The sequence below is a fragment of the Magnolia sinica genome, chromosome 3, assembly GCF_029962835.1.
Source record: "Magnolia sinica isolate HGM2019 chromosome 3, MsV1, whole genome shotgun sequence".
Lineage (NCBI taxonomy): Eukaryota > Viridiplantae > Streptophyta > Magnoliopsida > Magnoliales > Magnoliaceae > Magnolia > Magnolia sinica.
Window position 1 is genome coordinate 75,114,508 of NC_080575.1, and position 11,533 is coordinate 75,126,040.

The 11,533-nt window shown below is 37.2% G+C and overlaps 1 long non-coding RNA gene across 2 annotated transcripts; it reads left to right on the top strand.

The window, feature by feature from the left end:
• Nucleotides 1-4,846: 4,846 nt before the first annotated feature.
• On the top strand, nucleotides 4,847-9,793 carry LOC131238560 (uncharacterized). Of its 2 annotated transcripts, none has more exons than XR_009167923.1 (3): nucleotides 4,847-4,954; nucleotides 5,060-5,148; nucleotides 9,446-9,793. It is a non-coding gene; the product is annotated as an uncharacterized LOC131238560 (long non-coding RNA). The 2 variants fall into 2 exon arrangements; XR_009167924.1 differs by lacking the exon at nucleotides 9,446-9,793 and adding an exon at nucleotides 5,300-5,476.
• Nucleotides 9,794-11,533: the final 1,740 nt, after the last annotated feature.

Below are 11,533 nucleotides of genomic sequence, written 5' to 3' on the forward strand. Positions count from 1 at the left end.
CTCTCTCACACTCTCTCTCCCTAAGTCTCTCTCTCGCGCACTCTCTCCCTGTCTCTCTCTCCCTCTCTCTCTCTCTCTCACGCACTCTCTCTCCCTGTCGTAGCTCTGTTCTACCGTAACCTTGCTGCCCTATGACAACATTTAACGGTTCTCCGACCACACCTCATCGGCATACAAATCCAACGGATTAGGGTTTCCACTTCTGGAAGGTGATATTCTTTTGATCTTCTCAGCTTTAATATATTCAAGATTGTTTAATAGTGCTAAATTCATGAAACGAAATTCTCTTTCTTTTTTATTTTCGGGATTTCTTCTTTGAAGTTCGATGACTCGGTTATTTTGATATTGATATTGCTCACCAAGTGTTTGATGAAATGACTCAACGAAGTGTCGGCTAGTGGCAAGGAAGGTATGCACACCAAACAAATACCATTTTCCTTGATTTTGATGTTGCATATAAGGTGTTTAAGGAATACTTGCTGTTGTTTTACAAATAGTGAGAAACTGAAAGTGCCCTGTATGTGTTTGTGAAAACGCTACATAGGCTCAAATTTGGCTAAAACTCGGCTTTACTGGCCTGACTTGCTGACCAAACCGAGCCGGGCTGAGTTCAAGCTGGGATCAACTAGTGGCCGAGCTGAGGTCAGCTCGACTCGGTGTTCACCCCTAGTAGGACGCAATCACTCAGGTGGATACAAAATTCAGGTGGGCCTCACCACAAGCAATAGCTAGAACGGAAACATCCGCCATTGAAACCTTCCTGGGGCCAACGATCTAAACCGTTCATAGGCTTATTAGCACTCAAATAAAGTATAGGTACAAATATCATTCTGATACAAAACGTTCATGGCACCCAAAATGTTTCCAATGGTAGGCATTAAATCCCTTTTGTTTCTTGTGGTGTGGCCCACCTAAGTTTTATATCGGCCTAGTTTTTGGATTCCTTTTGTGCATTTTTATGGCTTTTTCAGCTTGATTCTTTGAAAATAATTTCACTTTTATTTCTGTTCCAATGTGGTAGAAAGAATTGAGTGTTCCACTAGACTTAAATGATTTAGTCTTATTGGCTTCGAATTCTGAATTTCACAAAGAATTTGGATGTGTTGTTCTTTTGCATGCATTTCAGAAAGGTAAACAAGTACCATATTTGTTTGGCAAATCATGTTTGCAACAGTAAGCATGATTCAATTTTTTGATTTTATCTTTAATTTTCCTGTTAGACTGGGTTCACCTGTCTTTCGTCTTGGATGATTTTTGTTATGGTTCCTTGCTATTTTGTATTAATTTATTGGGTTTTCTTGGTTTCATTTGTGGTCCCCTAGATGTAATTTTCAATTATATCAATGAAATTATAGATGGTCTCTACCTAACCCATGGATTAGGATGAAACTTGGGCCCGGCTCATCCCAATCCCAAGTGGTCTAACCCAATTGTTCCATGGTGGGGATATTTATTTGTTTATCAACACTCTTAATCATGTTTATCCAATCCAGATAAACAAGCTCTGCTGGATAAATGTTTGGGTTGCCAAGTTGAGGTAGGTTTGGAAATTGGGTCCCAGTACATGCCCAATTTTCAATCCTAACCAGTGAGCTATGGAATTGAGCTTTGGTAGGCTCACTAGCCAAATACTCACCCCTCTAAAGGACTCTTATACTGAGCTTGGAGATCTCTAGTGTGCTGAAAAATTCTACTACAAATACATTGTGATGTTACAAACCAATGATCTACTGTTCTGAGCATAATGAATTTTGTTATAATAGATCATTTTGTTTTCTAACTTCTTGCCTGGACCACAATGAGTCATCCAAATAGGCCCTTTGTATTTTTTTTTTCTACTTTTGGTAATCGTTTGATGTAGAAATCTCACAATTTAATCAACCAATTAGACAAAATTTCAAATGAAGTTCATTGCTCATCAGTTAGATGTGTCTCCAACACACATTTATGTGCAACCCTGGACATTCATAAGGTGGCCCCTATGGACGAATGCCCCTTTGATCGCCAAGAATCAAGCTGGTCCATTTATCAGGTGGCAATGGATGTCTAAAGAAATGGGTGGCTTGGAAAATGACAACCAATGAGTTCTAGATCTGAAGCTGCAGTTCACTTCATCTTCATGCATTTCTTGTTGCCTCAATAAACTTCTATATGTTTAGTTCTGGATTGCCGTGGATCATTCTACAATTATCTCCTTCGAGTCTTTCAAAAGTTTTTTTTTTAAATACTCCTTTAAATTTCCACTATTGAACAGGTGAACTGCCCCACATGTGTCAAAATAGCATGTATGTCCAACATATGAGCCTGGTGCCAGGTCTGGCACTACATATACATGAACATGCCTTGTACCTTTTTTTTTTGAAATAGAAAACAAGTTAATATCCTTCACCATCATGTCTTAAACCACACTTAAAATTTCTAAAATATAAAAACCAATAAAGAAAACCTTATGCTATAGAGACTAAAATCCCAAATAACTTGAAAGCATCTCAACTTTCTAATAGTTTCAATGAATCTGATCTGGCAACACAAAGTCATAGACATCATTGCTCAGAATTACATGAACAAATTAGGCCTCGATGCCTTGAATGTTGTCTTAAGCTTCCTAGTTGGTGACCTAACCTTCTTGAACACCAACAGGAACTTGATTTTGGAATCATGAAATTGCTTGGTATTCTCTCTCTTGCAAAGTGAGTCAGGTATGGTAGTTGTCTTGATGATCCGAATGCAAGGAGACCTTCCCCTGTGGCAATAAGCCATATCATTTTGGTAAATTTGTGGAGATCCAATTTGACAAGAATGGAAGGATATCAGTAGCAGCTATTAGAACTTGCTTTTACCTTCTTTGTTTAGTACCACCTGAGGTAGTTATTCTCTTCTTTCACCTTACTTACTTCCTTATCTGTCTGAGATAAACAGATGTCGTCTCATTTACTTTCTTTGCATTATAAGACTATATGCCATTTTTTTATACTTAAAGAGACATGATTTTGGAATTGTTGACTCAACCTTGCAGGATATTGAGAAGTACAAATTGGGGAACCCTAAATCATTCCATTACCTCAACCAGCGAGCAAGAACAGGTCAGCCTTCCCCTGTCAATCTCATGCTATGTTGGGTCCACCTCTGGGTAGAAATTATTTCTTAGATTTGGTTGCTCAATTAGATTTCTGATAGTTATTGTTCTCTTCAAGAGGCTATTTTTAGGGTTGTAGCTGCTATTCTTCGTATTGGTAATATTGATTTTGCAAAGGGAAAGGAGATAGACTCATCCGTTGTTAAGGATTAAAAGTTTAGATTCCATCTTAAAATGACAGCTGAACTTCTCTTGTTTTCCTTCTTCCTTTCATAAAGGTTCCAGCCACGTTTGGAGGCCATGTTGTGAGCTGAAACTGACCTCCAACTGGGTCGTGAAGAGAGCTACAGCAGGCCTCTAAATGGGCTTCAATCCAAGCTATAAACTGGCCTCAACCTTAGGCTAAAACCAGGCCTTCTTCAGGCCACACAAGGGAGCCGAAAAAAATCCTTCAACCAGCCCCAAATCTAAGTCAAAATAACTCCCAGATAGGCCATAAAGATGCTAAAAATTAGCCCTCAGTTGGACCTTCTGCTGGCCATGAAACGCACAGAGATATGGGCTGAGTGTAGCCTAGTTCCGAAAGTGTTTTGAGCCAGAAATAAGGCCTTCAATCACACCACGCAGAGGGCTGAGAAACGCATTTCAGATGCCTCGCAGTTGGGCCAGACATGGCTCACAGTTTGGCCATGAAACCTAGATCCAAACGGCCTCCATCTAGGCCATGTTATGTGCTGAAAACAAGCTCCAGATGGGTCCAATTTGAGTTGAAATTAGGCCCCGACTGGGCCTTGATCTGCACTAGAATCTGGCCTCAAACAAGCCCTTAATACTAACCTTACAACTAGGCTTTTTATGGGCAGCAAATCAGTACAGGCCAGACCTCAATTGGGCCTTTCATTTGGGCTGAAACCAGTAAAAAAAATCAGGCAGTGGACCTATGTCCAGCCCCTACACTATACATTTTAGATTTCGTGTTTGATATTTCCTTATATTTCATGGTAAATAGTTTTAAGCAGTTCTGCATTAATTTCACAAATGAGAAGCTGCAACAGCATTTTAACCAGGTTAGCTTACTCCATGACAAGTTGTTGCCTCTATCTTGGAAACCTCTAATATCTTGATTTTTTCTTGGGTTGTGTACTGACGGCATGTCTTCTAAATGGAACTGGAAGAGTACACAAAAGAGGAAATCAATTGGAGCTACATAGAGTTTGTTGATTCATAGATAAATCAGTTGGTATGTACATTGCTCACTTGTGCGATACTACCCAAACTGCACTTCTGTTTTGATGTTGATTTATAGGTTTGATCTGGAACTGCAGATATTTCCATGGGATGTGTCTCACATTTGAGCATCAACGTAGGCAAAAGCAATCCCAACAAAAATAAGACTGATTCAATTCCATCTTAAATCGACAACAAGGTGCATTCTTGCACACACTTCTTATTGTAATTGGTGCATTCTTGCACATGCTTTTTTTAAATTTCGATGCATTCAATTGTGAAAGGATTTATGACTTTGAAAATGAAAGAGAGAGGCTCATTATGGAGAAGGACGCAGTCATTCAAGAGCATGCTTCCCTAGAAAATCAATGAAATAGTATGATTCAACACCTAATTGATGTTTGGTTTTGCATTCAAGAGCACACACTTCTTTGTTTTCTTTTCCATGACAATGAAATAGTATGATTCAACACCTATTTGATGTTTGGTTTTGCATTTTTTTTAAAGAAGAAGATTAATGGACATGCATCTCAGTTAATCTGATTGATTGCTTTCAGCCTTGAGAAGAGGGTCAACAAAAATGTTATGGCAATGTTCGAGAAAGCTGAAGATGAATACAATGACTTATTATCCAAGAAAAACATCATTGAGGTATATTGTTGTATTTCTCAGCCTGTAAAGGATCTCATCTTTTTTTTTAAATTGAATTTGTTTATGTTTGAAGTTGTTTGTTTACTGTATTCTTCTCTTGCTTAGAATAATTAGTCAAAAATCAAGAAGGTGATTGAAGAGCTTGATGAAAAGAAGAAGGAAACACTAAAAGTTACTTGGGTTAAAGTGAACAAGTGAGTCAACACTTCTCTGCTCTCGTGTTCCAGTTCATATTTTGTGCTTTCTAGTTGAAAATCAAGAATGCCATTTACTTTTGTTGGTATATTTTAGCGAAAGAAATTTTCATTCCGGATTATGTTAGTGTGCGTGATTTTAGCATTTCAGATGGCTGAAACTATGGTCCAAATTATAGTATACGGCTTCCTTGGATCCCTGGATCAGACGAATTCAGTGGATCCTAGGGATAGGCCGTGTTTATGTATTTGCTCAAAATTAATGGAGCAGACCCGGATGTGCGTCGAAGCTATCCAGATGAGCGGGGGTCCTTGGAAGGTGGGAACTGCTGTTATGACCATGATGAAGCTGTCCATTTTCTAAGGACAGCATTGGAGGGGCCTGGCCATTTGGACAAGGCATGCTTATGTATTTACTCGAAATTGATAAAGCAGACCCGGATGTGCATCAGAGCTATCCAGATGTTGAGCGAGGGTCCCTGGAAGATGGGAACTGCTGTTATGACCATGATGAAGCTGTCCATTTCCTATGGACAGCATTAGAAGGGCCTGACCAATTGGAGCAGGCTACTTATAACCTAAACCTATTCTTAAATCCCAAAACCTATAACCTAAACCTTAAGCTAAACCTATAACCTCTAACCTATAACCTGAACCTATAACCTAAACTCAATTCCCTAAACCTTAACCTATAACCTAACCTAAACCTATACGTATAACTTAAACCTATTCTCAAAACCTAAACCTAAACCTAAACCTATAACGAAAACTATAACCTACACTTATAACCTAAACCTAAACCTATAACTTAAAACCTAAACCTAAACCTAAAACCTAAATGTATTCTCAAATCCTTAAACCTAAACCTACACCTAATCTTAATCTCAATTCCTTAACCTAAAGCTAAACTTGAAAACCCAAACCTAAACCCGATCCCGATTTCCTAAACCTAAACCTAAACCTATTCTCAATTCCCTAAAGCTATAACCTATAACCTAAACCTAAACCTATAACCTAAACCTAAACCTAAAACCTAAATGTATTCTCAAATTCCTAAACCTAAACCGACTCCTAATCCTAATCTCAACTCCTTAACCTAAACCTAAACTTGAAAACCCAAACCTAAACCCGAATCTGAACCTGAACCCGAACCCGATTTCCTAAACCTAAACTTTAACCTATTGTCAATTCCCCAAACCGTAACCTATAACCTAACCTAAACCTAAACTTATAACCTACACTTATAACCTAAACCTAAACCTGTAACAATAACCTAAATGTAAAACCTAAACCTAAACCTAAACCCGATCCCGAATCCGAATCTGAATCCCTAAATCCTTAGCCTAAACCTAAAACCCAAACGTAAACCCGATCTCGAACCAGAACCCGATTTCCTATACCTAAACCTTAACGTATTCTCAAATCCCTAAACTTAAACCTACACCTAATCCTAATATCAACTCCCTAACCTAAACCTAAAACTAAACTTGAAAACCCAAACCTAAACCCGATCTCGAACCCGAACATGATTTCCTAAACCTAAACTTATAACCTTAACCTAAACCTATTCTCAAATCCAAAAACCTATAACCTAAACCTAAACCTTAACTTATAACCTAAACCTATAAACTAAAACCTAAACCTAAACCTAAAATCTAAATGCATTCACAAATCCCTAAACCTAAACCTACACCTAATCCTAATCTCAACTCTCTAACCTAAACCTAAACCTAAACTTGAAAACCCAAACCTAAACGCGATCCCGAACCCGAACTCGATTTCCTAAACATAAACGTTAACCTAGTCTCAATTCCTTAAAGCTATAACCTATAACCTATAACATATAACCTAAACCTAAACCTTAACCTAAACCTATAACCTTAACCTAAACCTTAACCTAAACCTAAACCTATAACCTTAACCTAAACCAAAACCTATAAACTAAACCTTAACCCATAACCTATAACCTATAAACTAAACTTATAACCGATCGATAACCTAACCTAAACCTAAAACCTAAACCTAAACCTATAACCTAAAATCTAAATCTAAACCTAAAAACTAAATGTATTCTCAAATCCCTAAACCTAAACCTACACCTAATCCTAATCTCAACTCCCTAACCTAAACCTAAACCTAAACCCGATCCTGAACCCGACCTGATTTCCAAAACCTAAACCTTAACCTATTCTCAATTCCCTAAAGCTATAACCTATAACCTACACCTAAACCTATAACCTTAACCTAAACCTAAAACTTAAACCTAAACCTAAAACTTAAACCTAAACCTAAAACCTAAATGTATTATCAAATCCTTAAACTTAAACCTACACCTAATCCTAAGCTCAACTCCTTAACCTAAACCTAAACTTGAAAACCCGATCTCAAACCCGAACCCGATTTCCTAAACCTAAACCTTAACCTATTGTCAATTCCTTAAAGCTTTAACCTATAACCTAAACTTAAACCTATAACCTAAACCTAAACCTTAACCTAAACCTAAACCTATAACCTTAACCTAAACTAAAACCTATAACCTATAACCTAACCTTAACCTAAACCTAAAACCTAAACCTAAACCTATAACCTATAACCTAAACCTAAACCTAAACCTATAACCTAAATGTATTCTCAAATCCCTAAACCTAAACCTACACCTAATCCTAATCTCAACTCCCTAACCTAAACCTAAACCTAAACCTACACCTAATCCTAATCTCAACTCCCTAACCTAAACCTAAACCTAAACTTGAAAACCCAAACCTAAAACCGATCCCGAACCCGAACCCGATTTCCTAAACCTAAAACCTAAACCTATTCTCAATTCCCTAAAGCTATAACCTATAACCTACACCGAAACCTAACCTAAACCTATAACCTTAACCTAAACCTAAAACCTAAATGTATTCTCAAATCCTTAAACCTAAGCCTACACCTATTCCTAAGCTCAACTCCTTAACCTAAACCTAAACTTGAAAACCCAAACTAAATCTGATCTCAAACCCGAACCCGATTTCCTAAACCTAAGCCTTAACCTATTCTCAATTCCCTAAAGCTTTAACCTATAACCTATAACCTATAACCTAAACCTAAACCTTAACCTAAACCTTAACCTAAACCTAAACCTATAACCTTAACCTAAACTAAAACCTATAACCTAAACCTTAACCTATAACCTATAACCTAAAACCTAACCTTAACCTTAACCTAAAACCTAAACCTAAACCTAAAACCTAAAACCTAAACCTAAACCTAAAACCTAAATGTATTCTCAAATCCCTAAACCTAAACCTACACCTAATCCTAATCTCAACTCCCTAACCTAAACCTAAACCTAAATTTGAAAACCAAAACTAAACTCGATCTCAAACCCGAACCCGATTTCCTAAACCTAAACCTTAACTTATTCTCAATTCCCTAAAGCTATAACCTATAACCTACACCTAAACCTAACCTAAACCTATAACCTTAACCTTAACCTAAAACCTAAATGTATTCTCGAATCCTTAAACCTAAACATACACTATTCCTAATCTGAACTCCTTCACCTAAACCTAAACCTGAAAACCCAAACTAAACCCGATCTCAAACCCGAACCCGATTTCCTAAACCTAAACCTTAACCTATTCTCAATTCCCTAAAGCTTTTACCTAAACCTAAACCTATAACCTAAACCTTAACCTTTAACCTATAACCTAACCTTAACCTAAACCTATAACCTAAACCTAAACCTAAACCTATAACCTATAACCTAAACCTAAACCTAAAACCTAAATGTATTCTCAAATCCCTAAACCTAAACATACACCTAATCCTAATCTCAATTCCCTAACCTAAACCTAAACCTACACCTAATCCTAATCTCAACTCCCTAACCTAAACCTAAACCTAAACTTCAAAACCCAAACCTAATTTCCTAAACCTAAACCTTAACCTTTTCTCAATTCCCTAAAGCTATAACTTATAACCTATAACCTAAACCTAACTTAAACCCATAACCTTAACCTGAACCTAAAACCTAAACCTAAACCTAAACCTAACCTAAACCTATAACCTTAACCATAACCTAAACCTAAACCTAAACCTATAACCTTAACCTAAACTTAGGTTTTGAGTTTAAAAGTCCATCCTAGGTTTGAACACATTACTCATGTTGGATTTTTCCATAGTTTAGAAGATTTGTAGGTACATTTTTTATTTCTTCATATGTAAGTGTTTTTTTTTTGTCTTTCTTCCTTTTGAGATGTGTACAAAGGCATGCTTGTTTGATTGTGTCTACAAATGCTATTTTATACAGGCTGATAAACTAATGAAGTCAGTGGAGGATGAAATTCATTTTCTCAAGGGAAGGGTTTCAGAACTTGAAAGTGATCTTGTGTCGAAGTCCATAGAAGTTACATCTGCAGTTTTAAGGAAAGAATAAGCTCTATCTTCTGCATTTACTGAAATTGACCGTCTGAAGGAAGAAAATTCTGTAAAATGTGAGCATTATTGAATGCATATTGAGGGTGTTTATTGTGTTGGAGTGTATTTGTTTCGTATACATGAGGGCATGCCTTAGTTGTAATTCTTATGATAGGTTGAGCAAAGTGAAGTATTGTTTATTTAGAAATTTGAATGTAGGATGCATTGTATGATTTGATTGCTATTTGTAATAAATGCATCATTTCATTTTTTTCTAATTGCATTTTATGTGCTATTTCTATCAACATTAAGCTTAGATGAGTTATCAATCACAGCAGGTTCTTGCAATGGAAACAGGTCGTATTATTACAATTTTTTTAAAATTAGCTAGAAATATAATCCGCAGCTATAGTTACGACTTTTGTCCGTAGCTATTGGTATATATTGCTACGAATATAATTGGTGCTATAGGTATCTATTGCTACAGATAAAATCCCTTTTGTTACGGATATGATCCGTAGTAGGTCTGTCGCTATTGATGGGGTAGCTAAAGCTATTGCTACGAATATAATCCGTAGCTATTGGTATCTATTGCTACGGACTATATCCTTAGCTATTGGTATCTATTGCTATGGATATAGTTCATAGCAATTGGTATCTATTACTACGAATTTAGTCCGTAACTGGATCCCCACAAATAGCAGCGGACGTGCTACGGATCATATCCGTAGCAAAAGGGCTTTTGCTACGGTTTTTGTCCGTAGCCTTTGCCCATTTTTCTTGTAGTGATGATTTTGATCTCCAGTAGACGGACTTTACACTCATCCAGCTGTTTCACAATGTAGGATTGTCTATCACGCAGATCTTGTATAGTGGCTCTATTGATGATAGCCTGAATATTTTCCTCAGAGACGGGGCTTTGTCTGAGCTTGAATTGATTCCACCATGAGGCGTATTGGCAACTATATTGCAGATGTCTTCTTGATTAAACCAAATATGTGGGTGTGGGAGATCGTTAGTAGGGGCCAACCCAAATTGTCATGATAGCTTGGTCACAAGACATGGGAATGGAAGGATAGTGATGGATTCATCTGAAGCTACCCGAATCATTTGTTGTAGAATAAGAGTGCATAGGCAGATGTGAATACCGAGATGAACATCATACAAAACATTTACCATATATGGAGAAAGCATGTTGCCAGAGACTTCACATGGATACATTTGTGTTGAAAATGTTGTGAAGAGTTTTATATGTGGGGTTGAGATATTTAACATGAAGGATATTCTTTGCATTTCTCGATATAGTAGTACCATCACACAGTGCTCGAGTAACTTCACCCCATACACCATGACCATTCATATTTCGTTCTGATACAGGTATTCTAGTGACATCTACTCCAATCAGTTGGCTTATCAGTCTAGGAGTGATGTGATCGGTCCGATTTTGTGATAGCGACTGAAACAGTTGGAGGATTATTCTCAACATTGTAGATTAGACTCAAAAACTGATGCACCAGATTATGCTGAAATTCTCCCCCAAGATTCATAATATTCCCCCATCCGATCAGTTCTAAGAGATTCATGATCCCAAAAGGTGTAATGCTCTTCCTCTGAACTGACCGTTCTGCCACAAAACTCAAGTTGAAAAGTGGAGATGAGCCAGTTGCTTTTGTTTCCTTTCTTGCTTTTCATTGAGGATTATTGTGGGAGAACTAGATTTTTAGACATTTTTGTTTGAAAGGAAATTTGTTCTAAGAAATGTAATCCTATTCCAAGATCGACCAGTGAGTCTCTTTTTTTGTTCCTTCGTCTTTAATTTTCCAGTAACTGCCAATATCATCAAGAATCTTTTTGATGACATCGGGGTACCTTATTGATATTCTTAATGAAGATTAGAAGGAAGTTCAATCGTCCCGATGATTCAGCTTCTCGAGAGATCGTCAATGGTATCGATTTTTGGTCGATACAATTGAACCGATCA